Source organism: Pseudorca crassidens, chromosome 20, assembly GCF_039906515.1.
Source record: "Pseudorca crassidens isolate mPseCra1 chromosome 20, mPseCra1.hap1, whole genome shotgun sequence".
Classification (NCBI taxonomy): domain Eukaryota; kingdom Metazoa; phylum Chordata; class Mammalia; order Artiodactyla; family Delphinidae; genus Pseudorca; species Pseudorca crassidens.
In genome coordinates this window covers 15272833-15297059 of record NC_090315.1, presented here as the reverse complement: position 1 = coordinate 15297059, position 24227 = coordinate 15272833, and the positions used below count along the sequence as shown (strand labels likewise).

The window sequence follows — 24227 nt, the reverse complement described above, 5'->3', positions numbered from 1 at the left end:
GTTGGCAGGATGCCACAAGGGGCTTGGGAGAGGGGGTGCTGTCTGATCCTTGAATCACCAAGAGACCCCAGTAGCGTGGCAAGTGGGAGAACAGAAGATTCTGGCGTCCAGACTCTGGACGCAGATAGTGGTGTTGGCTGAGTTGCAGGGACCAGTCAGTCGAGTTTGGGAACTGAGTGCATCTAGACAGGGGGACTTCCCCAGCGGTCCAATGGTTAGGACTCCGCACTCTCACTGCCGAGGGCCTGGGTTCGATCCCTGGTCGGGGAACTAAGATCCCATAAGCCGTGTGGCGTGGCCAAAAACAAAAGTTAAAAAAAAAAAATCTAGACAGTATCCTCTCCCTTGGCTGTTTCTTAGGTCCCTTCATGTTCCTTCATCCTGGCCTAAGGCTCTGCCCGGGTACCTGGAGCTTGTTTGTGGGACAGTCTCTTGGGGCCAGATTTCCATTAAGGGATGTTTCTTGGCACAATTCTGGTTTTTTTAAACATCTTTATTGGAGTATAATTGCTTTACAATGGTGTGTTAGTTTCTGCTTTATAACAAAGTGAGTCAGCTATACATATACATATATCCCCATATCTCCTCCCTCTTGCGTCTCCCTCCCACCCTCCCTATCCCACCCCTCTAGGTGGTCATAAAGCACTGAGCTGATCTCCCTGTGCTATGCGGCTGCTTCCCACTAGCTATCTGTTTTACATTTGGTAGTGTATATATGCCCATGCCACCCTCTCACTTCGTCCTAGCTTACCCTTCCCCCACCCCGTGTCCTCAAGTCCATTCTCTATGTCTGCATCTTTATTACTGTCCTGCCCCTAGGTTCATCAGAACCTTTTTTTTTTTTAAGATTCCATATATATGTGTTAGCATACGGTATTTATTTTTCTCTTTCTGACTTACTTCACTCTGTATGACAGTCTCTAGGTCCATCCACCTCACTACAAATAACTCAATTTCGTTTCTTTTTGTGGCTGAGTTATATTCCATTGTACATATGTGCCACATCTTCTTTATCCATTCATCTGTCGATGGACACTTAGGTTGCTTCCATGTCCTGGCTGTTGTAAATAGAGCTGCAGTGAACATTCTGGTACATGACTCTTTGAATTATCGTTTTCTCAGGGTATATGCCCAGCAATGGGATTGCTGGGTCGTATGGTAGTTCTATTTTTGGTATTTTAAGGAACCTCCATACTGTTCTCCATAGTGGCTGTATCAATTTACATTCCCACCAACAATGCAAGAGGGTTCCCTTTTCTCCACACCCTCTCCAGCATTTATTGTTTGTAGACTTTTTGATGATGGCCATACAATTCTGTATTAACTTTTTTATTTTAAAGGAATTTTAGACTTAAAAAAAGTGACAAAAATAGTACAGAGAGTTCACATTATCTACCCTTCACCCAGCATCCCCAAATGCTACCATCTTATACAACTGTAGCACAACTATTAAAACTAGGAAATGACCACTGGTCTAGTACTATGAACTAAGTTATAGACTTCAGTCATATTTCAACTAGTTTTTCTACGATGTCCTTTCTCTTTTCCAAGACCCTATCCAGGATCCTTACTGCATTTAGTTGTCATGTCTCTTTAATCCTCCTCCAATCCGCATCGGTTCCTCAGTCTTTCCTTGTCTTTTATGACCGTGACACTCTGGAAGAGAACTGTCCTGCTATTTTGTGGATTGTCTCAGTTTGGCTTTGTCTGATGTTTCCTCATGACAGGGCTGAGCTTATGCATTATTTGGCAGAGGTGAGGGGCCCGCCTCGGTGCACGGCACCAGCGGGTCCATGTGTCTCATCACTGGTGCTGTTAACCTGGATCACTTCATCCAGGTGCTGTCTGCTGGGTTACTCCACTGCCCAGTGTCTGCTGGGTTACTCCAGCAGGTGCTGTCTGCTGGGTTACTCCACTGCCCAGTAACTGGTTTTTCCCTTTGCAATTGATAGTTATCTCGGGGGAGGTGCTCTGAGACTACACTTGTTTCTCCTTGAACTTGCACGTGCTCATTTTGGCATGCATTGGTAGGGTGAATCTTGCCTGCAACAGTTATCACTGTGGTATCTCCCTAATGGTGAATTTTGTATGTCCCTCATTTCTTCTACATTTATGAGTTGTCCACATAATTGGTTCTGTTAAGGGAGACCTGTCCCTTCTCCCTCATTTATTTCAGTTATTCGGTTATTAGCATATATCTGTGTGGCGTCATAGATACTCATTTTAATCTAGCTCGTCCCTTTTTAATGCAGTAAAAGGTTCCAGTTTCTGAGTGAATTCCTAGTATTGCCTCTTAAACCGCAGGAGGACCGGCGTCATTCCTACATGGTAACGAGCGCCTTAGGGACTGGAAAGCAGGAGACAGGGTTTCATTTGTTCCTTCATTCATTTCTTCCCTTCACTCAACAAAGGCCTCTGAGCACCTACTGTTATGGTCCAGGTGCTGGGGATTCAGGAATGAACAAAACAAACACAGTCCTTTCCCTACAGGAACTGACATCCTACTGGAGGATAAAACAATAAGCAGACAAACGAGTAAATGTGGGGATAAGTACTACAGGGATCAGTAAAGCAGGAAAGAGGACTGACTGGGAGCAACAGTGATTTGATTTGATTTTAATTTTTATTTTTTTTGGCTACACCGTGCGGCATGTGGGATCTTAGTTCCCCAACCAGGGATCGAACCTATGCCCCCGGCATTGGGAGCACGGAGTCTTAACCAGTGGACCACCAGGGAAGTCCAAGGGGGTGATTTTAGACCAGGTGATCCAGGAAGGCCTCTCTGAGGAGGCCCTGAAGGGAAGGAACAAGGCAGGACCCCGACCTAATTCTTCCATCTGCCAGCCAGGAGAGCTAAACGAATTCTCTCACTTCTGAACAGGGTTTCAGGAATTGTGGCAAACAGGAAAATGTGTTACCTCTCTGAGGGGCAGCCCCTACTGAGCTCTAGCCCATTTGTTGCCCTGGGGAAATGCCAAGTCTTGCCAGATCTGGTGATTTTTTTTCCCCAATAGAAGACAGAAATGAGGAATTCTTGCTTGTCCATGGAACCCAAATTATGCTACATCAGCTAACTTTCAGGGATATGTGGATGAATATCTTTTGTTCATTTTCACTGTATTTATTTATTTCCTTATTTATCTATTTATTTATTTTAAATATTTATTTATTGGGCTGTGCCAGGTCTTAGTTGTGGCATGCACGATCTAGTTCCCCAACCAGGGATCGAACCCAGGCCCCCTGCATTGGAAGCGTGGAGTCTTAGCCACTGGACCACCAGGGAAGTCCCTCATTGTATTTATTCATTAAGTTACCTTTGGAACAAAAGATACCAGTTTTTTGTTTTGGTAGGAATGTAGATTTTGTTTTACATATATGTATATATATTCAAGTTTAAAAGTGAGTTGATTTAAAGGAACTATTAAGTAAGTAATTGTACAGCTGGGACATAGATGCAGTTGAAAAGGAAGGGTGAAGCACAGCTAGTGAGGTTTGGTAAACGCGGTCCTGTCTTGACCTTCCACTCTTTCTCCTCTGGATCAGGGGTTCTCAGCCGGGGACCTGAACTGAGGCTGGCAAACGATGACCATGGACATGTGCCCTGAGCCATTTGTGTCATGATGGGTGTATCAGCCAGGAATGCTTTCAGCGGCAAAAACAGAAAACCCAGCTCACAGCAGCTTAAACAAATGAGGCTCAATTTCTCTCCCATAACAACAAACCCAGAGGTACTTGGCTGCCGATGTCAGTTCAGAGGCTGAGGGACGTCCGGGCTGGGGCCTCCTTGATTCCCTTGGCCTTTCCCTCATGGCTGCAAGGTTGCTGCTTGCAGCTACAACTGGAACAAGGAAGGGGGAGAGTCAACTCCAAGCAGTGTGGTTTTCTTTCAGTTCTGAACCACTTCAGCAATCCCAGAATCCCCCTCCCCAGAAGATTCCACTTACATCTCATTGACCAGAAATGGGTCACATAGCCTCTCCCTATTTCAAGGAAGGTGAGAAATGTTGTTTGGCTTTTCAGCCTCTCCTGAGGAGGAAGCCAGAGAAAAAGGGAACTGAGAGTGTCAGTTGGGTTATCCAGCCAACAGCGTCTGGCTCCACAGGGGAACAAAAACAATAATAATGAACATTAATGGGTGCAGACTCTATGCCGAGCCCTGCTGTAAGGGCTGCATGATCTCATTCAGTCCTTCCACCCACCCTATGATGTCACTGCTGTGATCTCTCCATAGTAATGACTTGGAAACTGAGGCAGAGAGTGGTGACGCCCTTTATCAAGCAGAGGAGCCAGGGTGGGAACCTTTGCAGTGTCTCCAGAGCCCTCGCTCTTGGCCACTACACTTTGTCACTTCGTAAGAGGTCCTGGGGTCCCAGACTGCTAGCTATCTGACCTCAGTTTAAATTCATCTAGGAAGGGAGGGACAGGGCAGCATATTTTGCTTTAGGGAAGTTTTGATCATTAAAAAGCTTCCTCGTGAATCACATCCATTCTGTGTAGCTGTCTCTCACTGGTTCTGGTCCAGTCCTGATGAAGGGCACCAGGCACACATCTTCCTCCTGGCAGCCCTTGGTGGCTTGCAGATGGCAGAGTCTTCTCCTGGCCTCCTTTTCCAAACACACTGTACCTGTGCTTTTAACTCTTCTTCCCAGAATGACGCTTCCAGCCTTCTTTCCTTTCTTGGGGTTCTGCTGGTTGATTCAACACACATTTACTTTGCGCCCCCTCGGTGCCCATCCCTGTAGTGTAGTGGTGTGGGTGAGACGGCCTCATGGCTGAGCGGACCCTGTACTTGGGGGGCTCCTCGTCCAGGGAGGGAGCAGGCCCTCAGACAGTGACAGCCCAGGGTGGTCAGGGCTGTATGCGGGAACCCCAGGGGCTGATGAGAGCCCACAGGAAGTGCCCAGGCAAGCCTGGGGGTCAGGGAGGTCTCCTGGAAGCAGCTTTGGGCTTTGAAGGAAGAATAGAGATTTGTCAAGGAGCAATTTCCCCCCCTCTTCTCCACCTCCCCTTTCTTCAGTGAAACTCTTTCACTGCAGCTCTCCTTGCTGAATCTCCACCCCCTTCCTCTGTAAGATGAAGGGTTTGGACTTGGGTTTCCATCCGTCCATCCAGCAAACATATCCCATTTGAGCACTAGGCTTACAGGGATACCCTCTTGGATAGAGAGTATTTGGGGAAAGCTCTGTCATGAGAGTCATGAGAGTCCTAAGAGGGAAAGCCACAGGGCCATGGGAACTCGGAGGAGACACCTGACACTGGCTTGGGGCTTCAGGGCCAGCTTCTTGAAGGCTGCGAAATCCATCACAACGGGCTGACACAGTGGCCGAGAGCACAGAGTCCAGCTAACCTGGGGTCTAGTCTTAGCTTGATCACTGACGAGCCCCAAGTAGGGAGCCTAACTCTGGGAGCTTCCGTTTCCTCCTAAGGTTGTTTTGGGAATTACAACGTGACTGTGAATCTCAAGTACTTAGTGCCTGGCCGAAGTAGTCATATAACAGATGAGATGGCGCTGGTGGCCACTTAGATTCATTAGCCTTTACTGCATGTCAGAAATTAGGCAGCCTAGTCACCAGCCTGGAAGAGAATAATAAGCACTCACTGCTGCTGTTAGGATTACTTATTCAGCAAATAGGAGTGTTTACCTCGTGCCCAGCCCTGAGCTAGCATGGTGCCTGGATATAGCTGGACTGTGCTCTGGAAACAGGGCTTGTACAACTGAGGCCTGGGCCAGAAATTTTACGGGAGAAGAGAGGAGTTTCCTTGGTGGGTATTGGAAACCCATAGCTTCCGGTCTCCCAGTCCCCTTTCCAATTAGTCCCCAGGCCTTTCACATTGGCCTCCAGCATGTGGGCTGCCCTTGACCTCTGTGGCCAGAACGCATGGATGCTCTCTCTGCTCAACCCATCAGCCGAGTCCCAAATTAGACCTGACAGTGTGATTTATTCTCTGGGATGGAGCTGGGAGGGCAGAGCCCCAGTGGGTGATTCCGAGGGAAGGTTGTCAGCCCGAATTAGCCCAGGCCCTTCATGCAGCCTTGCTGTTTCAGCTTCCCCTAACTAATAGGGTTTTCCCAGGGTGTTGCTGGCTTCTGAGCAGCCTCTTCCCAATTCCCAGGGGCTGAGACTTGGCTGTGATCCCTTAGGAGCTGTGTTTGATGAGCGCCCCGAGGCCTCGGGCTCTGTCTGAAGGGAGTGGGGGCTCTGGGTCCTTTCATCTGCCTCATCAGGCACTGAAAGTGGCGATTCCCCGGGGAGTAGTTATGCAGTCTGCCCCTCTCGCCCTGAGTTCAGAACTGCCAGCTGAAGGCCACCGCCTTGCTCCTCACCTCCCAATCTGTAATCACAGTTGTGTCTGCCTTCATTCATTCACACAGAATGCCAGTGAGAGGCAAGATTCCGCTGCAGGAGCAAATTAACCCTGAAATCCTAGAGGTTGAACACAGCAAATGTCTATTTCTTACTCATGACCCAAGTCATCTCAGCTGGGGGCTTTGCCTTGAACCTCAGGGACCCAGGATGGGGCGGGGGGGGGGGCTCCCCTGTCTTGTAGCATCACAACTGGAACACACAGTCTCCAGGGTCACCATGGCAGTACAGGGGAACTAGAGGGTCACACCGCAGCACTTAGATGCCAAGGCCAGAGTGACGCAGGCCACCTCTGCTCACACCCAGAACTAGCCGTGTGGCCTTGCCTAACTAACTGCAAGGGGCTGGGATGTGGGAGCATGTGGGTATTCAGTGAGCAGTAAATATCCTGGCCACAATAGGCAAGTGTGGTATTTATTAAGCACCTACTGTGTGCCGGGTTTTCTAAGAGGGCTGTGGAAGTACAGAGGTTCGGTGGAGGAAACAGAACCTCAGTAAGAATTCATAGAAGCCGCTGTGTCATTACATCTGCACTAAGTGCCCTGATGGAAGAGCCATGACAGCCTATCCGGGGGAACCTGACATGTTTCGAGAGGTCAGGAGATGTCTCTCATAAGGACTGCCGTTTGAGGGGAGGCCTGAAGGATGTGTAGACCTTAATGGGTGGGGGCAGCAGTCCCAGTAGAGGGAACAGCATCAGCGGAGTTCTGGAGCTGGGAAGGAGCTTGGTTCTGGGAAGGAACTGGAAGGTGGCCAGCAACACTGTAGGATACGGAGTTGGGGAGAGGAAGCTGGGGGCAGACCATGCAGGGTCTGCGTGGCTGTGAGGAGGAGTTTGGTATTTGTTAACACCTACCTTTTGGAGCTGTTGAAAGAATCAAATGAGCTCAGTCATTCTTTCAGCAAATGCTGAGTTTCAGCTCTTTGGCAGACAGTGTTTCAGGTCCGAGGGACGTAACTATGGACAAGACGGACAAACGTCCCTGCTCTCACGGAGCTGGCATTCTTGAAGGGGAGACAGATAAGAAACCAGAAGAGAAACAAATAATATAATTGTACTTCGTGAAAAAACTTCTGAGCAATGAAATAGGGTCATTTAATAGAGAGCATTTAGTTTGGATTCTTTGGGCTATAAGTAGAAGCAAACCCCATTTGTGCTGGCTTAAGCTGTCAGGAAATGTGTGGGCTCCCCAAGTCCAAGTGTTTTGGGGCTGCCTTCTGGGCTGGTGATTGGGCAGCTCAACATGGATGGCGTGGTGGAGAACCCAGGTTCATTCTGCAGCAGCTGGGCTGTCCATGATGCACTTTTACCTTAAGACAGGTCCCTTCCATGATCATTGGGTGGCAGTTGGGACATTGCAGGGAGTCTCAGGGGTGGGAACAGAAGCTTTTTCAAACTCTGTGCGCCCCAAGGATCTCTGTAGTCCACCTTTGTAGGCAGTGAATTTATAGGGCCAGTGGGAGAGCAGGGAGGAGGCTTCTGCCATAGTCCAGACGGGAGACGGTGGAGGACAGAACCAGGATGGGAGGGAGTGGAGGGTGAGGAGGGGGGCAGGTTAGGAGGTAGAATGGCCAGGACTTGCTAACAACATGGCTGCTGGAAAGAAAGGATGCTGAGCACACACGCGCGCGTGCACTAGCACGCACACACACACACACACACACGCACACAGAGATATCTGTCCACCTTGTACTGTGTCCTCCTCTTGTAAAAGGCTTGGTACACATTTGCATAGTACAGGCTCTGAGAAATCTTGCAGGGAAGAAACCTGCTTCTTTGACTATGGAATCTTTTTATTTTCTGAAAGGCACTTAGTAACATGTTCTGCAGAAAAAATTGAAAATTTTTGCTTTAATAATAATTCTCATCTTTGTGGCATATTAGAGTCACGTGGGGAGCTTTAAGAAACCCCAAGGCCTGGGCCCCACCCCAGAACATTTCACTAGAGTCACCAAGGGTAGGACCAGGCGTGGGATGGGGTTTTTTTTTAAAGCTCCCCAGATGTTTCCAGGGTGCGGCTGAGGGTGGGAACTGTTGCTTTACTGTGCCCTTCGGTGAGCTTCACGTTATAAAGCTGTGTTGTTTATATGCATGTCTGATTATCAAAGTAATACTTGCTTGTTGTTTAAAAGAAAGAAATCAGAGGACCCAGACTCTGCCAAGATAATCACTTTTTCAAGCCTGGAGTGTTCCTTCCAGATTTAAAAAATATATACTTGCACTAAAAAAAAAGAATACTGTGTGTATCCCAAGACAAGATGATTCCCCATCTTTCCAAAGAGAAAATTTTTTTTTACGTTTTGGGGTCTGCTTGAAATGTTTAGGGATATTGATGACATAATCAGCTGCCTGTCTGTATTTTTCAATTTATTAATTTTGTGACACATTTAGAATCATGACATCAAAAATGTTGAATTCAAAATGTGGCTTAGATCCTCTCACATCATAAAATGTTACACTCTTCACATAAGGCCTCCTTATCATCATTAGAGCCCCTTTTCTGAGTCATCTACCCATATTTCCAGAATACATCATTTCCACCTCCATCTGAAGTGCTTGTGATGTGGTACTTCTTGAATCTGTGTATTAAGTTGTTGCTGGAAACTGTATCCCAAGCAGTCATATATCATTAGACAACTTTTTAAAATTCCCCTTTTAGTTGTATATTGGTGATCTCTAAAGTGTAGCCAATAACTTTTACTATGTTACATTAAGGGAAAAAGACACTTTTTTTTTTTTTAAGACAGTTACTGAAAATGAATAAATGAAAAAATGGGAACATTTAAAAGCAGTTACATAAGCACTCATTTTTGAGTCAATCAGACTAATGATTCCGATATGAATAATAAATGACAGTTTAGGAAAATTCAGTTTCATCCCACACAGCAGCACTTTGCCTCAAGATAGTTTTCAGTCTTACTTTCCACAGCCTTTTTTCAGTTTTCAAAATTCTAGTTAATTAAATGAATGTTGCTTACAATTATTTGTCCCTATCTTGCTCTCTATCTTTAAAGGGCCTCTTTAAGTGACTTATAACACTTGGAATCGTGAGGTCAAGCCCTCGGGAACAGTTCCTGAGTCTATTATAATATATGCCTCCTTTTTCATTGTTGCCAAAACTAGCATCACTGAAATCTTTAGATGCTAATGTGGCTTTTCCCAAATTGCACTTTGTTCATCAAGATAAAATAATATGAAAACTTTGAAACACAGCTCTTATTGCTGAGGGTCATTTTTCAGGGGGGAAATCTTGCTTTATATTTGGATAGGTCTTGTATTCAAACTAAATTAAGTAGGTTAAACACATACAGTTAGCTCAGTGGTATTTGATCTTCCTGCCATGAGCAGTAACTTCTTGGAAAGCCTGAGTTCTCTCACTTGCCCAGCTTAATCTCATTCATTTATTCATTCATTCAGTATTGATTAATTTCCTGTCAGCTACCCTAAGAACCAGTAAAGAGGACGGTAGTACAAAAGGCCCGTGTTGGAATCCCAGCCTTCCACTTCTACCTGTGCAAGTGTGGCCAAGGCACTTAACCTTCCCATGCCTCAGTTTCCCCATCTATAAACGAGAGATGGTAACACTGCCTGCCTCGCAAAGTGGTTGTGGGGATTCAGGGGTTTAATACAGATCCACAATCCCAGGTGGAATGCTACCCCAATAGACAGATTATCATCACTGCAGAAATGTTGATGTGACGGATGCTTCCCTAGACCCTGCTGGGTATAAGCTCTCCATTGCTTTTCTAAAATCAAATCATCCAGAATCCCAGAACTCATTTGGCCTAAGAGGTTTGGAAAGGGCAAGCTGTATATATAAAACACTTAGCAGGGCTTCCCTGGTGGCGCAGTGGTTGAGAGTCCGCCTGCCGATGCAGGGGACGCGGGTTCGTGCCCCGGTCCGGGAAGATCCCACATGCCGCGGAGCGGCTGGGCCCGTGAGCCATGGCCGCTGAGCCTGCGCGTCCGGAGCTTGTGCTCCGCAACGGGAGAGGCCACAGCAGTGAGAGGCCCGCGTACCACAAAAAACAAAACAAAACAAAAAAAACACTTAGCATAGTGCCTGGCACATAATAAGTTCTGTGTAAATGGTAACCATTTGTTATTGTTATTATTATTTAAAGTACCTGCCTCACCATCCTTAATCATCATCATGGAAATGCAGGTGCTAACCACAATGACATGCCATTACACACCCACCTCAGTAGGTGAAATAAAGACAGCGTGGGAGGAGATGAGGTCAGAGAGTTACACGTGAGGCCTTATAGGGACGAGGCTTTTTCCTGAATGTATAGTGGGACGGTTCCGAGCAGTGGAGGGATATGTTCTGACCCAAGTTAGCAGAGTCCCTCTGGTTGTGTGTGGGACCAGGGGAGGGAGCCAGGAAATCAGGGAGGGAGCTCCTGCTACAGTTCATGGTCCAGGCTGGCGGGGGTGGGAGGTGCAGCAGGGCGAAGCGGGCAGATCCTAACCATGATTTGAAGCTGGAGCCAATACTAACTATGAATGGACTGAATGTGGGGTTGAGAGAAGGAGGATGGCACTGAGGTTTTGGCCTGAGCACCAGGTGATTAGTGAAGGCGTTGAGTTGAGAGCCAGCAGAGTGGAGATTTGCGAGGAGAAGGTGAAGATGGTGGGAGAATCAAGGATAGAGCTGATGGGAGTGGATTCAAGAGAAACACAGCTTTGCTTTTTTTTTTTTTTTTTTTTGAGCAGTTTTAAAAGGTGTACAGAAGATTGATCATGAAATACAGAGAGTTCCCACGAACTCCCTCTCTGCCCACTCTAAATAAAAGTTTCCCCTTTTATTTACATTCGTATTAGTGTGGTACATTGTTTTAAGAACTGATGAACCAATACTGATACATCGTTGTTAACTAAAGTACATAGTTTACGGTTAGGGTTCATGCTTTGTGTTCTACATACTATGGGTTTTGACGTGTGTGACATGTGTCCACTGTTACAGCATCATACAGGGTAGCTTCACAGCCCTGCCTATTTGTTTGCACCCTTCCACCCTCTGCCCCCCCTCCACACACACACACACAAAACCACTGATCTGTTTACTGCAGAACAACAGGACTTTGTATCCATCTCCCTGGCAGACACCAGCCTGTGAACGTGTCGTCAGTCATCGCCCCCCCCACCCCCGCCGTGTGTTTTGTTTGTTGCTGTGTCTCTAGTGCTTTGGCCACACCTGGCACACAGTAGCTGCACAATAAAAATATGCTCAGTTAGTATCTTGTTGGATTGGGGAGGGATTAGAACCAGAAGGAGCCCTTGGAATCAGAGGCTATCGTGCCAGAGTGTGAGTGACAGTCGTGTGTTCCGTGGACCTGGGCTTCCCAGTGGGCTCCCCTCCACACACCGTGGGTATTAGGGGGAGGGAATAATTGAAAGTGTAACCCAGACATCCGTGTGCCCTCTCCCAAACTAACCATTTGCTGAGTGCCTGGCCCCGTGACCAGGACTGATACGGCTTCCCCATCTGTAAATTAGGATAATCAGAGTATTGACCTCATAGAGCTATTGTAAGGGGTCTGTGAGACAATGCTGTAAGACACCTGTAGGTGTTCCATAAACGTGATGAGCTATTAGTCTGACTTCATGGCATTCCCCATCTACTGGGGGGAGATAGATATCAAATAATCACTCAAATAACCACATAATTTAACTGGTAATTAAACTCTAAAAGAAAAGCCCAGAATGCCTTTGAAAGAGAGTAACAGGGCTGGAGGTGGGGTCTTATTCAAGGCTGGAGTGGGGTTGGGAGTGTCTGAGAAGAAGTGACCTGTAAGCCTAGACTTGAAGGATAAGTGGGAACTTGCCCAGGGGCAGGCTGGAGGCTGGTGTTTGGGGGCAGGAAGAAGAGCCTGTACAAGGGCCCTGAGATGTGCTGGAGGAACAGAGGCTGGTGTGGCCTGAGCAGAGGGATGGGGGGACAGGTTAGCAGCCTGGGTCATACTGGGCCTGGCGAACCATCCGTAATGATTTGGACCTCTTCCCATGGCCCCAAGACCCATGATGCTGGTTTGGTTTGCTTTAGCTTTTTAGCTCCTGTGTGCACTTTCAAGGTCTGGTGTCCTGACTCCCTCCTCCCCCAGAACAGTTTGTACCAACTGCTGCAAGCCAGGGTCAGGGTCAGAGACTCCAGCCCTCCCCTGTCACCTTGAAGTGCTGTGCTGCCTTCTGGCCCTCAGTCTGCAGTCTGCATAAGGAGAAGGTGCCCTGGTTCCAGACTCATCAATCCTTAGGAAAGAAGCAGCTTGCTGATCCATCCCGGCCACTGGGAGGCCCGCAAAACAGGTCACTGCAGCATCGCCTCTTCCTCAGAAAGGCTCGGGGCCTCGCTGATTCATGATCCCATCCTCTCAGAGAAGGAACCCCAGCCTGCCCCCCTCAACAATGGCCTTGTTTCCTCCTGGGCCTGGAGCTGCCAATAGCTCCACCTCCACCCATTTCCCTATTTCTTTTGTAAGATGCCAACCAATATGCTTCTGTCAGTTCTCTCTTGTGGGCCAGGCCCTGGAGAGAGGTGGGACGGGGTGGAGAGGAGAGTTTCCAGGTTACCTTTGTCTCCTCAGCTCTGCACAGGAAATGGCTGTTTTGTGGGCCAAGAGTTTGGGGAGGCCCTGTGCCCCAGGCCCTCAGCAAGGGCTCAGATGAGTCCTCCAGCCTGGGAATGGTGTCAGATTCCCAGGGTATATGGAGAGGCCCAGGTACCCTGAGCAGTTCCTCTGATCCTGTCCTGGCATCTCCTCTGCTGGAGTGGCCTCTGCCAGTTGCTGGGTAAGTGGAGGGCCTTGCTGTCCCTTCTTCTGTCGTGTCCATGGCCACCCATTCCCAGAGCTCCCAGAGCGGGGCTCTGACCCTTGCAGGGCGGGGGTGAGGGGTCTTCCTTCTGAGCACTTGGGTGCATCCTGTCTCGGGGAACCCACAAAACTTTTAAGTGTGGCTTCTCAGCAATGCGGTAGTTCAGAGGCTCTTATAGAGACTTTTGAACTGATGGAGTCCACATCCAGACCTGAGTGGCTGGCCCCGTGGCACTCAGGATCTTGTTCAGTCCTCCCAACAACCCTAGGAGGTAGGTATTCATAGGAACCAGATGAGGAAACCAGGGCACAGATAGGTCAGGTCACTTGCCTAAGCCCCACAGCTGGGAAGTGGTGGAGTCAGGATTTGAACCCAGGCTGTGTGGCTTCATAATCACTGTGCTGTGCCGCCTGCCTGCCCACTCTCCTTATCACATCACTGTTTATTTTCTTCTTAGCACTTACTCAGTTTGTTGACTTGTGTTCTGCCTATCTACACCCTTTAGGGTGTAAGCTCCTATTTGATAATGTGAATTATGTGTCTTGTTTGGTGGTATAAACCCAACATCTAGTACCTGGCACACAGGAGCTGCTCAATAATATCTGTCGAATGAATGATCCAGAGTTGCCAGTGACAAGGATGTGGAGGAACTGGGTCTCTCATACTTTGCTGGTGGGAATGTCAAGTGGTACAGCCGCTCTGGAAAACAGATTGGCACTTTCTTAAAAACTAAGTGTGCAACTGTCATATGACCCAGCCATTGCACTCTTTTTTTTTTTTTTTAATTCATCTATTTTTGGCTGCGTTGGGTCTTCATTGCTACACGCGGGCTTTCTCCAGTTGAGGTGAGAGGGGGCTACTCTTCGTTGTGGTGCGTGGGCTTCTCATTGCGGTGGCTTCTCTTGTTGCGGAGAACGGGCTTCAGTAGTTGTGGCACGTGGGCTCAGTAGTTGCGGCTTGCCGGCTCTAGAGCGCAGGCTCAGTAGTTGTGGTGCACAGGCTTAGTTGCTCTGAAGCATGTGGGATCTCCCCAGACCAGGGCTCGAACCCATGTCCCCTGCATTGACAGGCGGACTCTCAACCACTGCACCACCAGGGAAGCCCCTATACAACATTTTTAAATGGCCAGATCATACAAATGGAGAACATATTGGTGGTTGTCAGGGGTTAGGGATAGAGGGTTATGAAGGAGTGAGTGTGATTATAAAAGGTAACATGAGGGATCTATCTTTGTGATAATGAAACTGCTCATATCTTGGTTGTGATAGTGGATACATAGACATACACAGGTGATGAAGTGGTATAGAACAGAAGACACACACACAAATGAATACAGGAAATCTGAATACAGTCGGTAGATTGTTTCAATGTCCATTTCCTGGTTATGATATTGTACTTCATTTTTGCAGAAAGTTACCATTTGCCAAACTGGGCAAAGTGTATATAGTATCTCTCTGTATCATCTTACAAGTGTACGTGAGTTTACAATTACCTCAGTAAAAATGGATATTAAAAAAATTTGCCAGTGAGATGGGAAGAGAGAGAAAGGGGGATCTGGATCTGTCTGCAGAGGTGAGGGAGATGGGCAGGGCAGGGCAGAGCATAGGGCCTGTAGGCCAAGGGAGGGGTTGAGGGTTTACCCTGAGGTCAGCCCCCAGAAGGGTTTCAGGCAGGAGAGGGACCTGGTCAGATCTGCATTTTTAAGTGATAACTGTGGCTGCCACACTGAGAGATTGGGGTCAGGGAAACTGGAGGACAGAGCCTACAGCAAGTGGGCCTGAATGCAGATGAAAGCGAACTGGCGAGAGAGCCTTGTAGGTCTTCAACAGACCAGTCTGTGAAGAAGAGGGTCAGGAATGACTCCTGGAACAAGGTGCTCAGTTAATGTGTGTGGTTGGCAGCCTCTACATCTTGTTTGGGGTGTGAGTTACACAGGTGTAGACATGTGTCAAAATTCATCAAACAGGTACATGTTACTGTATGTAATTATACTTTATTAGACAGATACCATGAGATCATAATGATAATAAAATAGCTCACATTTCTTAAAGCTTTTACTCTGTGCCAGGCTCCATGCTAAGCACTTTGCACGTGTTAGTTCATTTTATCCGTACAACAGTTCTGTGAGATGGGTACTTCTGTTCTTATTTTATTTTTTATATTTTTATTAAAAATTTTTTTTTCTTTTTGGCCGCACTGCACGGCATGCAGAACTTCCCCAACCAGGGATCGAACTTGTGCCCCCTGCAGTAGAAGTGCAGAGTCTTAACCACTGGACCACCAGGGAAGTCCCTGTTCTTGATTTATAGATGAGGCAGCTCAAATGAAATCACTTGTCAAGGGTCACAATGGCAGAGAGGCCGTTGGCACCAGGGCAGGCCAGCTCCAGAGGGCAGGTCTCCTTGACTCCCCTTTCATCTCATTTGGGTCTTTCCCTTGATTCCGATGCGGTAGTGAGGCACCGCAGCTGGTGGGGTCTCCTCGCTGAAGTCCCCAGGCCGTGTGCCATGTCAGAGTCTAGCTGTGCTCAGATATCAGGGTACCTACATCCAGACGTCCAGCCTTTGATTCAGGAACAGAGTCGCTGCAGGAGAGCCAGGCTGGGCTTCTTGTCCTGTCTCTCATCCTCAGCTCCAGCCAGCTGGGGATTAACCCCCTGCCGTTTTCAGGAGAAATAGAACATAGGAAACTGGCTGCAACTGGGTTCTTGTGAAGAATGAAGGAAACGAAGTAACCCACTGCGGAAGGTTTCCGGACCCCCTGTGTGCCAGGGACAGCGCCACTGCCTGTTTCTGTGGCATCGCATGTGTGGTGCTGACCCAACAGGCAGGGGACATGCACCTGGAGACTTGTAAATGTTCTCTGTACGTAGGGATTCAGCATCCCTTCCCGTTGGTGTCTCAGATGCCCCATTTCCCTCTTGCAGGGATTTTCCCCGTTTAACAGTCGAAAAATGGCTGCCTAGTTTGTGGGTCTCGGTTAGGATGCTTTTAGTTGCAAGTAACAAAAACACTGACATCATCTGGCCAACGGTAAAGACATTTAATATGTCTTGGGAGTCTAGAAGTGAGTGGGAGGCAGGCGAGGTAGGGTCAGCAGCTCAAATGTCTGCCATCAAGGTTCTCAGTGTTAGCTTCATCCTAGAGCTTTCTCTCTCTCTTGCTCTCGCTCTCTCTCGCTCTCTCTCTCTTGCTCTCGCTCTCTCTCTCTCTCGCTCTCTCGCTCTCTCTCTATATATATGTGTGCCTCGTGGCCCCAAGATGGCTGCCAGTGACAGGGCCACCTGCTTTCTTGTCCACAGACATCAGGAGAGAGAGAAAAAAAAAAAGAGCCCAGTCCCTCATGGGTTATAAATACTTCCCTTTAGTCTAGGATTGGTCCAGCTGAGGTCATGTGTTCTCCTTACCAGGCCAGTCAACTCCGCAGAGGAATGCCATGTCCTGATTGCCTTTGACCAGTTGGGGTCCATCTTCCAGGGGAAGAGGGGAGTGGGTATTGAGTAGATAACCAGATGCCTGCCACAGCTGAGAAAGGCCTCCAGACTCGGTCCCTGACCAAGGCAAAGTTAACAAATTGTGTCAGGCCCAACAGACCGTGGCATTTGAGAGCAAAGATTTTCTTTTGAAGAAGTGTAGTGATTTGTGTACAGTTTCTGCCTTCTGCCTCTTCTTCCGCCCTCACGTAACCCCAGAAATTGGAGGGCAAGTCAAGTCCTGCTCCCACAGACTACTTGTCTGTTGGTGGAAACGATGTGTGTGTTGCCTCCCGTGTCACTGGGTAAACTTTTGTTGTTATTTTTTCCTTCTTCATCCTCTAGCCCTCCTTCCATCCCCTCCCCCACTCTGGGGTGATTGTGGTGTGTCTGTAGCTAGGTACATATCCTTGCAAAATATATATTGAGGTTTGAGGAAAGCATCTGCTTCCAGAAATGGTTTTGGGCTCCATATCTAATTCTTTCTTTTTCTTCCGGTTTTCACCAAATGCCGTGTTTTTGAGATCTCGTTGCTCTGTGGGCTCCAGTGCTTTACGTCTGCCTGCTGAACAGTCATATGTGACGTGCATCCACCACCCTCACGTTTCTAGTCCCCTGGTGTTCAAGTCACCCCCAGCTCCACACCACCACGGCCAGTACTTCAGTGAGCACCCACATACCTGTGTCCTTCTGAACCCCTGGGGTTTATGTCCAGGGGTCCCATTGTGGCTGGAGACAGGCATTCTCTCTTCCCCCAGGGATAGCCAGGGTTGCTCTCCGTGCTGCTGCTCTGGCCCACGCTCTCCCCGGCGGGCAGGAGGGTCCAGCCTTCCCATTGGCTCCTCACCACTTGCTGTCATCATCCTGCTTCCTAATCTGCGTCACCCCAATAAAGTGGGGTCTCGGGTTTTAATGCTCTGATTACTAGTCTGGCTGAATGCATCTTCGTGCCTCTTCCTGCACCTCTTACCCTGAGTCAGGCTTCCCTTTCTGTGAGTGGCCCCTTCAGAGCTGAGGCGAGGCAGGAGGGCATGGTCATGAGGGGCAAATTCTGGAGCCAGATGGCCTAGGTTCGAATCCTGACCCTGCCATTTAACCCAGCGAGTGAATTAACCTCTCTGAGCCTCAGAATTTCCTTAAATAGAAAACAGGAATGGTAATAGGATCTATATCCTAAAATATTTTGAGGACTTAACAAGATAATATATATAAAGCACTTAGGACAGGGACTTCCCTGGTGGCGCAGTGGTTAAGAATCCGCCTGCCAGTGCAGGGGACACGGGTTCGATCCCTGGTCCAGGAAGATCCCACATGCCGCCGAGCAACTAAGCCCACGTGCCGCAACTACCGAGCCCACCTGCCACAACTCCTGAAGCCCACGTGCCTAGAGGCCATGCTCTGCAACAAGAGAAGCCACTGCAGTGAGAAGCCTGCGCAACGCAACGAAGAATCGTCCCCGCTCGCCGCAACTAGAGAAAGCCCACGTGCAGCAACGGAGACCCAATGCAGCCAAAAAGTTTTTAAAAAGCACTTAGGACAGTATCTGGCATACATATGATATGAAAATATCAGCAATTATTATTATCACTATCATCATCATTATTGGGTGTTTAAACGTTTCTAGGGAATTCTCTGGCAGCGCAGTGGTTAGGACACGGGCTTTCACTGCCATGGATCCAGGTTCTATCCCTAGTCAGGGAGCTAAGATCCCACAAGCTGCATGGTGTGGCCAAAAAAAAAAAAAAAAGGTTTCTAAAGATTCAAATATTTTATCCTCTCTTCTTCTCATTCACATCAGAATGTCTGCCTGTGCAGGCACTTCTGGCTTCTCTGTGGTGCCTCCCTAGGAACCATGAGAGACAGTGAAACTTGTAAAAGACAAATCAGGTCTAGATATACTCCTTTCTCCCACATTTGAGTTGGGTGGTATATGTTCATTTCCATGTAACTGGTTTTTAATTTTTAAAACTATGATATATTTTAAGAAATTATAAAGCATTATAAAAGCCTATGAAGTAAAAATCCGAAGTCTCACTCCTCCTTTCCCTGTACCCCACCCCCAGTCTCACTTTCTGGAGGTAAAACAACCATGGTAAAGGGTTTGCTGTGTCAGCCATGTTGTTAAGGGTATGGGCTCTGGAGCCCTGCCGGCCTGGGCTCAAATCCTGGTTCCAGCACCGACTGGCTGTGTGACCTAGTTATATTAGTTTGCTATTGCTGCCATAACAAAAAAAACACAGACTGGGTGGTTTAAACAACAGTTTTTTTTTCCAGTTCTGGAGGCTAGAAGTCCAGGATCGAGGTGCCAGCAGAGTTGGTTTCCTCCAAGGCCTCTCTCCTCGGCTTGCTGGTAGCCGCCCTGTTGCTGTCTCTCCACATGGTCGTGTCTCTGTGTGTGTAATTACCTCTTTGGCTTTATGTCCAAATACAGTCACATTCTGAGGTACTGGGGGTTAGGACTTCAACATGTATCTTTGACAGTTCTGTGCCTCAGTTTCCTTATCTGTAAAATGGAGACAGTAATTGGATCTACCTTATAGGGTTTTCTGAACATGATATGTAACATACATGTATATATATATACACATATTTATGTATATATATATACACACACACCACACACACACACACATATAAAGTGCTGGTACATGGGAAATGCTAGATTCATATTTGTAGATATTATTATTATTACTATTTATCAGACTTTTTCCTCCAGATGTCACATACTTTTATATATATGTATGTATGTATGTATATATGTATGTGTGTGTATATGTGATAATACTGTTTCTCCACGGCTTGGTTTGTCCCTTATCAATGTCTCTTGGGCATTTTACCCTATCAGCATGTTAGATGTGCCCTCATTCTTTTTAGTGGCTTCCTGGGGTTGTATTATATGGATTTATCAAAATGCATTTAATCAGTTCTTTAGTGAGGGGCTTTCAGGTTGCCTTCATTTTGTTCTGTCTCAAGCAGCTGGGGGGCCTTGTCCAGGCAGCTTTGGGTTCTTGGGCCAGCATTTCTCTTGGTTTTGGAATCACTGGATCCACAGACGTGCATGGTTTTAATCTAATTGACAAATTACCTTCAAAAAAGGTTCTGCCAGTTTGTACCCCCAACAACAGAATAGGGACCGGTTTTCCCTTATGTGTTGGGTTTTGTTTTTTTTTAAATAACTTTATTTTATTTATTTTTGGCTGCGTTGGGTCTTCGTTGCTGTGCGCGGGTTTTCTCTAGTTGCGGCGAGTGGGGGCTACTCTTCATTGCGGTGGGCGGGCTTCTCATTGCAGTGTCTTCTCTTGTTGCGGAGCACGGGCTCTAGGTGCGCGGGCTTCAGTAGTTGTGGCATACGAGCTCAGTAGTTGTGGCTCGCGGGCTCTAGAGCACAGGCTCAGTAGTTGTGGCGCATGGGCTTAGTTGCTCCCCGGCATGTGGGATCTTCCCGGGCCAGGGCTCGAACCCGTGTCCCCTGCATTGGCAGGTGGATTCTTAACCACTGCGCCACCAGGGAAGCCCGTACGTGTTGGTTTTGATTAGTGGAAAATTTCAAACATATACAGCGATAGTAAGAAGAGTGTACAGAGCCTGTCTCCAAATCCCACAGTTTTCCTCACACAATCAATCTCGCTTCATCCATCCCCCTGTCTCTGGATTATTTTGAAGCAAATCTCAAACATTGTATCATTTCATTTGGGGCATTTTAAACTCCACGCCCTTAACGCGCCTGTACATTATGGAAGAGAGGCGTTTCCATAAGATAATCCTTGCTTTGTGTGGTGCTCTTCACTTTCCAAGTATATCGTCTCCTTTCATTATCAGGTGCTCCTAAAATGTAGTCAAGGCAGGTGTATCTGTCAGGAAAACAAAATCCACTCTAGGTGTTTCAGGCAGAGGGAACTCAACATAGAGAATTTGGTTAAATTAGTGATGGAGGAGCAGAGAAGCCAAACAGGGGCAGAGGGGCAAGCAACCAGAGCTGGAGGGATGCAAGAGGGAGGGGTGATTACCAGCTCCCAGGGCTTTGAGGGGAGTGGGGAGGCACGTCCTACCCGAGATGCTGTCCAAGGTGGAGGGACAAGAGGGAGAACCATCCTGGCTTCTCGCCTCCTCCACCATCCAGGTTTCTGCCATTGACGCCCATTGGTGGAACCTAGCCAGAATTCTGGGAAATGTAGTTCCCTGTGATCCGGAGCAGGTCAGGCAATGGGTCAATCAGGGAAGTTTATCCCATTTTATTCATTTATTTATTTATTGCCCGCGCCGTGTGGCATGTGGGATCTTAGTTTCCCGACCAGGGATCGAACCTGAGTCCCCTGGAGTGGTAGCGTGGAGTCTTAGCCACTGGACGACCAGGGAAGTCCCTGACCCCATTTTATAGACGAGAAAGCCAGAGGTCTAAATGACCTGGTCAGGGGCACGTCGCTTAGGGATAAGCACCATCTCAGACACTGTGGTCCCTTGGTTGCCAGGGAAGGCTGTGGCAGCTCTGTGGTCACTGCTGCCTGGGACAGGCCTCCCTTGGGAGGCTCCAGGCTGTCTGCCCATGGTTACGCGTTCTTCCTTTGCTGGAGGAATCCTCTCCAAGCTTCCCAATCCCACGCTCAGAGCAGACACTTGCTTTTGTTCCGGGTCAGAGGATCGTGTGCCCTGACATAAGGAGGGCCCTCCTGAGGACACTCTGTGCCCACAAGCAGAGCGGCTCCTCTTGATGGGAGAGTTATGGATGGTGTGGTGTTCTCAGGGAGCCCCTGCGTGAGGTGCCTGTGTCCTGGGCCAGGAGAGAGGCCAGAGGAGTGTCATACCACTGAGCAACGCCAGCGGACATTTAGCGGGCAGCTGCACACCCAGCTGGGCACTGGGCTTGTGGGAGGGGCAGGGTGTGCTGTGCGCGCTCCTGGAGCTGATGGTTCCCTGGAGGTGGGGAGCCTTGGGGGGCAGGGGTCGTGCCAGATCTGCAGACAAGGAAGTTAAACAGCAATGTGAGGGTTAAATACAAGTGTCACACAAGAGAGCCCCCAGTCAGAAATGGTGAGGATCACTAACATCCACTGGGCCCTTCTTATAAAGCGGACCTGGTTTCAAGTACGTGACACTTCACATGGATTAACTTATTTAATTCGCATAATAATCCTATGAAGGAGGTATTACTAGTAGCCCCGTCTTAGGAGAAAGGCAGAGGATTAAGTAACTTGCCCAAGGTCACACATCTAGGAAGTGGTGTACCAGGAGTCCATATACCAGTAGTGGTGATAGCAGCTAACACTTCTTGGTGGTGACCTGTGCCAGGCACTGCCCTCAGAGCTTTATATATTAACTTGCTTAATCTTCACGTCAACCCCGTGAGAGAAGTACTTTTGTTATTTCCATTTTACAGATGAGATAACTGAGGCACAAAGAGGTTAAGTGACTTGCCCAAGGTCACATGGCAGAGCTGGGATTCAAACCCAGGCAGCCTGAGTTCACAATCTGTGCTCTTAACTGCCACACTGCACTAAGTCAAAGATAAAAATTAACGTTTGCTTGTAGGAAGCTTTATACTGTACTTTTTCAGATTTTATCTCATTAGAGCAGAGACAGATCATGGTAGCCATTCGCCAGGCAAGGAAACTGAGAGGATAAAAGAGGCTGATAGAAGCTACCATGCACCCCTGGCATCACACCAGGTCCTGCGCTAAGTGCGCCACACGTATGGACATTGATGCTTCCTCCGGAAGGCTCACAGATGAGGAAACTAAAGCTCAGAGAGGTGAAGTGCCCTGTTTGGAGCTGGAAGGTAGCGTAGTTGGCAATCAGACCATAGTGCCTGGGCTCCCAACACAGTATACGCTCTCCAGAGACATCATTCAGGATCGTTCACCAAATGTTGCCTGTGTGCCCGCTGTGCCAGGCACTGTGCTGGTGCTGAGACACAACAGTGCACACCACTGGCACTGATCCCAGCCCTCAAGGAGCTCCCGTTCGAGTAATCAGATACAAGCAAGGCTATGTTCACCAGCCGCCACCTGTTCTGATTGCCTGTTGCCTGTGCCATATGGGGTTCTAAATAGTTTATATCTCAACCTGGTATATAAGTAACACAGACTCAACTCACAGTGGCTTATTCAGCCAGAAAGTCCAGAGAAAAGGCAGTTCTGGGATTGGTTCCACAGCTGCACATTGTCAGGGCCCCAAGTGCGTGCTCCTGAAATCATCTTGACCTTTCCTCATGGTTGCAAGATGGTGGCTGGGGCTCCAGGTAACACAGCCATGAGGCAGAAAGCAGGGAGCCAGCTAGGACCATGGTACTACTCTTTTATGAGGAAGCATTCGTGCCTTCTAGCAGACTTCTCAGCTGGAAAAGTGAGTGTCTGGTTTTCAGCCTCAACATTGGCAGGTTAGCAAAGAAGAAGGGGGTTGGAATGCGGGGAGACCGGTTGAGAGTGTTTGTTCTGGCTTAGGGGGAAAATAGTGAGCTTTGCCTTCCACTCAAGCCTGGCCCCGGGTGGCTCTCTTCATGCTGTGGACATTTGTACATTTATTCGTACAACGAGGGAAGAGAGCCTAGAGGTTAAGAGCGTGGACTCTGGAGTCAGTCTTCAGGATTTGAACCCAGCTTTGCCGTTAACCAACAGTGTGACCTTGGGCAAGTTACCTCACTCTATGCCTCAATTTCCTCATGTGTAAAGTAGGGTTGATAATAGTACCTCTCGCAAAGGATTGTTGCGCCGGGACTTCCCTGGTGGTCCAGTGGGTAAGACTCTGTGCTCCCAATGCAGGGGGCCCGGCTTCAATCCGTGGTCGGGGAGCTAGATCCCGCATGCATACCGCAACTAAGAGTCCGCATGCCACAACTAAGACCTGGCGCAGCCAAAATGAATTAAATAAATAAATAATTTTTAAAAAAGGAATTGTTGTGCTGATCAAATGAGCTAATACACATAAAGTGCTTAGAACAATGCCGGGCACATAATAGGCCCCATATAAACATTAGGCAGCGTGATTATTCATTCTCCTGTTCATTAGATGGACTTGAGCATGTCCTCAAGGTGCCAGCACTCCTGGGAGAGTCGATACAGACCCCAAGACCACAGGAGCCGCTCTTGTGGGGGGGCTGATGCACGTACATACAGCACCCAACAGGCATGCCAGGCAGTCGGCCTTTCCAGACACCACATCAGGCAGCGGATGGGCCAGGCGGGGCCCCAGTAACTTTCCTGAGGGGCAGTGCCAGATGGGCTGGGGAAATCAGAGAAGGCCTCACCCAGGAGGCGGCTTGGGAACTGGCCTAAGGAAGAGGAAGGATTGGTGTACACAGCAGTTACTGCAAGCAGAATACAAGGCCAAGGCCAAGGCTGGGAGGTGAGGAGGCTGCTCCCGTTACAGAGCAGCTGGGAATTCGTGGGGAATGCTGTGGGTATTTGGCCTGTGAGTTATAGCTAGTTTGTGTAGAGAAATCATTTTTGTGTCCAAGTTTTAAAAAAGAATCCTCTAGAGATGATGAACCCTTTTGGTCACGAGGAGAGGTCTTTGGAAGAGGAGATCCACGTTATACCCCTGTGATGGTAATAATGGAACCAGTTATTGGGCACTAACTGGA

The 24227-nt window shown here is 48.3% G+C and overlaps 1 protein-coding gene and 1 non-coding gene across 15 annotated transcripts in view; one reads left to right on the top strand and one right to left on the bottom strand.

The window, feature by feature from the left end:
• The window catches only part of SIPA1L3 (signal induced proliferation associated 1 like 3), a 237344-nt gene that overhangs the window by 96725 nt on the left and 116392 nt on the right, over positions 1-24227 (top strand). For 2 of the 14 annotated variants that reach the window (XM_067719496.1, XM_067719501.1), the window contains one exon: positions 3544-3728. The exons of the other annotated variants lie outside the window; for them this stretch is intronic. The gene's annotated coding sequence lies outside the window, so the exon portion shown is untranslated. The remainder of the gene's footprint in view (positions 1-3543; positions 3729-24227) is intronic. 14 annotated transcript variants of the gene reach the window in all.
• TRNAR-UCU (transfer RNA arginine (anticodon UCU)) lies at positions 15394-15466 on the bottom strand. Its single transcript has one exon. It is a non-coding gene; the product is annotated as a tRNA-Arg (tRNA).